Genomic DNA, 6,101 nt, shown 5'->3' with positions numbered 1-6,101 from the left:
CAGTGTCTTTCAGACATTTTACAATTCTGACCTCAACAGACAAAGAACAGAAACTCAATTAGTGGTGAAAATCTTGGATTACATTTTGGCATCTACATTCTGGGAAGAAGGAAAATATACACACTTCAAATCTTTTATACATATAATCTTTCTACTTTACCTTATGACAAGAATATCAGCTTGGATTTTAATTTTCACTGTATATGTCTTGGCTAATCTAGGCTTAAAACTAAATTCTCAAGAGAGTCTTGGGTTTTAACATAACTATCCACACACCATGTTCTTATCTAGAGGGCCTGCTCTTCTATTCACAAGCTATGACCATGGGGAATGTGTGAGCAGATGTCAGTAACAGAAGAATGAGGACTGTGCCACTGAAGCCATCCCATGGCACAGTGGAAGAAGGTCAGTAGGCTGTATAAGCTATTTGCTATGCACCTCAGAGCATCCTACTGCCAACAAGAAAAAACTAACTGAAAACATGAGATTATTCTATTGGAAACCTGAGTGGGGAGCAAAACCTTCAGCATTTGGAAATTATGTGAGCTCTGTGGCCGAGCAGATGGTGCAGGTTCTGTTCTGAAGACAACTACATGATGTGATACAGGCAAAGGAGTAGTCTCAGGTTGCTAAAGAAATGCAACTTAAGCCCTTGAGGTCCTTAAACAGTAATGAAAACTGTGCCCAGTCAGCACTCTTAAATGCCAGTAGTGACATTGTTAGATTTATGAGGCTTATTGAGTGTGGCATCCCTGGGCCCTTCGTACTGAAGGATCAACATTTCCCACTCCTAACCTGCAGAACAAATTGGCTGATTGCTACACAAATCCTAATGGCTAGTCCTGAACCCATTTCTTGGACCTGTGAAACCTTACCCTTCTAGATTGTCAGAAACATTCCTAAGTTTTTTCATTTGACTCAAAAACCTCCTTACACAATGAAAGTATGAACATTCAGAGCTCTAAGGTTTTGTTTGTTTGCTTTTTGGTGATTTTCTAGAAGACCCATTAGAGATCTAGGATGTAATTATAGACTACCTCTGGTTTTAATTGAAAAAACAGAATGTTAAATCCTTCCCAAAGTCATCTTTTCTTTCTATGTGCAAGAAATGGAAAAGCCTGTTATTTAAGCCACAATTAAATATATACTATTTCCTCATATATAATTACATTCACTGTATGGCATACTGCTTTCGCTTATCCATAAAATATTAGAAAAATTGACTGCACAAAACCTGCTAAAAATACTCTAAAGGCAATCTCTTTTAAATCATCTTAAATAAACCACAAAAGGAACTCTGCAGAAACCATTTATCTCTTTTGTAGGTCACTTTAGATTTGACTGTTAAGCTAAAACAAAGAAAACATTCTTTCTCAGTTGCTGTAGGGCAAGAAGGTGCACAGAGCTGATTGGAACCTGAATTTTGGTTCAGGCCCATCTCTTACTGAAAATTTTCTGAGTTATTTTCAGTGGAAATGAAAACAGTTACTTCTGTCACAGGGATTACTTTTGCAAGGAGAGCTGCCAGGACTGATCTAATACTGATAAAAACAAATATTGGTGTGAATTTATGGACTAAATTCACAACAAAATCACACAGCATTTTGTCTAAGATGTAGGTTTGTAACTCAGAGGAAACCAAACCTAGTGACTAAATAAATATCAAGTGCAATTTATTTTACAAGTCAGGGCTAAAGTATGTTGGCAGATCTGGTCAGTGATGCACCAACCATCTTTGTCCAAGCACACATACACGGCTGAGGAATTAAACAGAAAGCAGTCTACTTTTCAGCTAGAAACTCCAAGATACCCTGTCATAGTCATTTGTTCACACCACAGTAGAAAATTATATGTCTAGTGGATTCAGTACTTTCTTGATTGCCATTTCTTTTTCAAGTGCCGATAGATTATTGGCTCCATTTGAAGTTTTACTGAAACAATAAATCTTTCTGGAGATTGCAGTCCACTTTCTGATATTTTCAAAAGTTATAATGGCCAGGCATAATTTGGAAAACAAAATGAATTCTCTACCAGACTGGCCTTATGCCCTACCTTCATTAGAGCAGTGGGACCATTTTGCTTCCTAGAGTTGCATTTTGAGAACTGCAGGGCTTTTGTATATCTCATTACCCTTTTACCTTCTGGAACACCCTGTGTGCTGTGGAGACCCACTGAGTTATGGCTAGAGGTGGAATACAGACCCAAAGCAAGAGAAGTGAAATTCAGTTTAAAGCCAGAATACCTACATAATTTTATACGTTGGTTCTTTAAATCCACATGCAGCCTCTGTCATTCAGAAGGCAGAACAAGGAACCATTGGTGGAAGTGATTGAGTCCTTTGGGAAAAACTAGTAGAGAAAGACAAATCATTCTTAGCCAGTCAGCAGGAGTAGGATTCTGGTTTAAAGGAGAGTAAAAAAGGTGTAAAAAGAAAAAATGGCTTGGGCCCACACAGACTTGATCACTGGTTTCCACTTGTTCCACATAGACTAGAGTTAATTAGTTAGGACTATAATAATTGTCATCTTTTATTCCTCCTTGCTAAATTTCATGGTTACTCAGTTCCTTCTCCGCACAGAATTTCAGGTGCATAGACTCCTTTCACTGGCAATGCAGTGTTGATCCTGTGGACAAAAGTCCCGAAACTGAAAGAATTCTGTGCCCTTTCCTCTTTAAGTGACTATCTATGTGATACGGTAACTGCAAGTATTCCTTTAGCAGGAAGAGAGAGAGGAACCACTTCAAAACCTTTCTGCAAGAGGAGACCACCAACATCTGGAAAACAGTATCAGAGCAAAGTCACTGTCACAGGGAGCTCCATGTATTTGTTCTAGGTGGCTCACCTGCCATAAGAAAGAATAAAGACCTCCAGGTCAGACAGATGGAAATACTGCACCAGAGACTTTGATAAAACAGATAGATAGATGCATTTTTCTTTTGTTTGGGAATATGAAAACACTATTCATATTACAGCTGAAATGTAGGAGCTCTGGTACTGAAAATTGTTAACATTTACTTTGGACCATTATAGTCAGCTTACCACAGCGAAGCCCACAACAGGTATGCCACTGGCCAATTGCTTGCTCCTCCCAGCAGGATGGGGGGGAGAATCATAAGGGTAAAGGGGGAAAAAATGTGGGTTGAGATAAAGACAGCTTAAGAAGTGAAGAAAAAATTAAGAAAACCCAAATGATGCAAAGGTAACCACTAGCCACCTCCCACCAGCAGACTAATGCCCAGCCAGTCTCCAAGCAACAGCTACTTAGAAAAACTCCCTCAGTTTCATTGCTGAACATGACATCATATGATGTGGAATATTTCTTTGGTCAATTCACATTAGCTATTGTGGCTGTGTCCCCTTCCAGTTTCCTGCTGGTTAATGAAATTCTGACTCTCTGCAAGTACTGTTAAGCAGTAACTAAAGTACTTGTGTCCTATCAACACTGTTTTGGTTGCAAATCTAAAACACAGCACCATATAGGCTGCTATGAATCATAAAATCATGGAATGGTTTGGGTTGGAAAGGACGAGAAAATGAACATGAGAACATTTTCTCGAATGATGAGAAAATGAACATGAGCCGCAGTGTGCGCTCACAGCCCAGGAAGCCAACCGTATCCTGGGCTGCATCAAAACAAGAGTGACCAGAAGGTCAAAGGGGGAGATCCTGCCCCTCTACTCTGCTCTTGTGAGACCTCAATTGGAGTATTGTGTGCAGTTCTGGTGTCCTCAACACAAAAAGGACATGGAACTGTTGGAACAAGTCCAGAGGAGGGCCATGAGGATGATCAGGGGACTGGAGCACCTCCCATATGAAGATAGGCTAAGAAAGGAAGAGAAGGCTGCGTGGCGACCTCATAGCAGCCTTCCAGTATCTGAAGGGGCCTACAGGGATGCTGGGGAGGGACTATTCATTCATTCGGGGCTGTAGTGATAGGACAAGGGGTAATGGGTTCAAACTTAAACAGCAGAGGTTTAAATTGAATCTAAGAAAGAAATTCTTTACTTTTAAGGTGGTGAGGTACTGGAAGGGGTTGCCCAGGGAGATTGTGAATGCTTCATCCCTGGCAATGTTCAAGGCCAGATTGGATGAAGCCTTGGGTGATATGGTTTAGTGTGAGGTGTCCCTGGCCATGGCAGGGGGGTTGGAACTAGATGATCTTAAGGTCCTTTCCAACCCTAGCTATTCTATGATTCTATGACCTTAAAATCATCTAGTTCCAAGCCCCCTGCCATGGGCAGGGACACCTCATACTATACTATGGCACCCAAGGCTCTGCCCAACATGGCCTTGAACAACCAGACGCAATGCAATCACAAAAGAAATCAACTGAAGTTACTATTTTGCCAGAGGAAATCAAGCACCACACTTCATTAGGAAGAGCACCACACCAAGACCTACAGATATAGATAAGCTTTTCCAAAATCTTACTCACCTAAAATAATATAGCTTCTTATTACTTTTTAAAACTTATTGTGTAGAGTAAGGTGGATTCAAGTACTTGTTTCTTGTTTAGTGAAAGACAAATGAATGCTCATAAGCTGAAACAATATCCAACTTTCAAAGATGTTTATGAGCAAAGCGGAGTTGGTGGTAAATTATAAGGATCTGTGGAATTTGGGAGAGTGAATGTCATGGATCCTAAATCATACATCTCCATTACTGCCACTGGTGTTGTAAGATGTCTCTCACTAATGAATGTTGCGGAATTACCTTTTATTCTTGTCAGGAACATTTTTTGAAGTATCCCATTGACATAGTTCAAGCCCAGCAGGGAACTAAGCCCTACACAGCCACTCACTCACTTCCCCACAGTGGGATGTGAGAAAGAACTAGAAGGCTAAAAGTGAGAAAACTCATAGGTTGAAATAATGACTGCATAATAAGTAAAATAAAGAGACACACACAAGTAAAGCAAACCAAGTAATTAATTCACCACTTCGTATCAGCAGGCAAGAGTTCATACATGTCCAGGAATGCAGGGCTCCATCACACATAGTGGTGACTTGGGATGACAAAAGCCATCACTCCAAACATCCCCCCCCTTTCCATCTCTTTTCCCAGTTTTGCATGCTGAGTATGATGCCATATAGTGTGGAATATCCTTTGGGCCATTTGGGGTCAGCTGTCCCAGCTGTGCCCCTTCCTGACCTCTTGTGCACCCCCAACCTACGTGCTGGTGGGGTAAGAAGCAGAAAATGCCTTGATTCTGTCTAAGCACTGCTCAGCGGTGACTAAAACACTGCTGTGTTAGCAACACTGAATCTCGAATACACATCTCCATACTAGCTCCTGTGAAAAAAATTAACTTTATCCCAACCAAAATCAGCACATTCTCCACCCTTTATTCCATAACATTTACATCATATTCAGGCCCCACACTATCCAATACATTCCTATTAACCACCACCACCCTCTTCACATCCTGTGATAAGTACAGTATATATGTCACAGCACACAGTACATGGGTATAATGCCCTTAGTCTATGGACTACCCCTGTATAATATCTGCAAAATACCCACAAAATGTCCATTAGGTTCATTTTTTTTCATGGCTTTGGGCTCTGTCTGTTATGGTGGCCCCTCAGAACAGGAGAGGTAGTGTGTTGTGTTACTGGGCACCAAAGCCAGCTCAGGTCAGGTAGCTGTTGCACTGCTTCTTGGAAGCCCTCTTCTCAGTTGGTTCAGGTGGTTCCTGCTGTAGGAATTCCCATAACATGCCACTCAAATCCCAGGTTACAACAATTTAAAGGTGTTTGCACTACAATCTTCACTCTTGGCTCCTGTAGACTGGACCACAGGGTTTAACATTGCAATGAATTCCTCCCCTTGCCACTGCTGTGGCCTGGCATTATCCACAGACTGCAGTCCCCTCGGGGCATACTTTCTCTAGATGGAGCCTTACCTGAAGCAGAGTCAATTCAGGGGTATATCTGCTATGGTGTAGACTTATCCACCTGTCCCAGTGTGCCCTTCTCTAAGTGTCACAATGCCTTCAGAGATATAACTGCTCCAGCATGGACATGCTCATGGCTTCAGTCCCTCCAGTGGTATACCTGTTTTGCAATGGGCTTATCCATGGCCAATGCTTTGAGGTGCT

This window comes from Melopsittacus undulatus, chromosome 1 (assembly GCF_012275295.1).
Source record: "Melopsittacus undulatus isolate bMelUnd1 chromosome 1, bMelUnd1.mat.Z, whole genome shotgun sequence".
NCBI classification, from domain to species: Eukaryota; Metazoa; Chordata; class Aves; order Psittaciformes; family Psittaculidae; genus Melopsittacus; species Melopsittacus undulatus.
Note: the sequence above shows the minus strand (reverse complement) of the source record.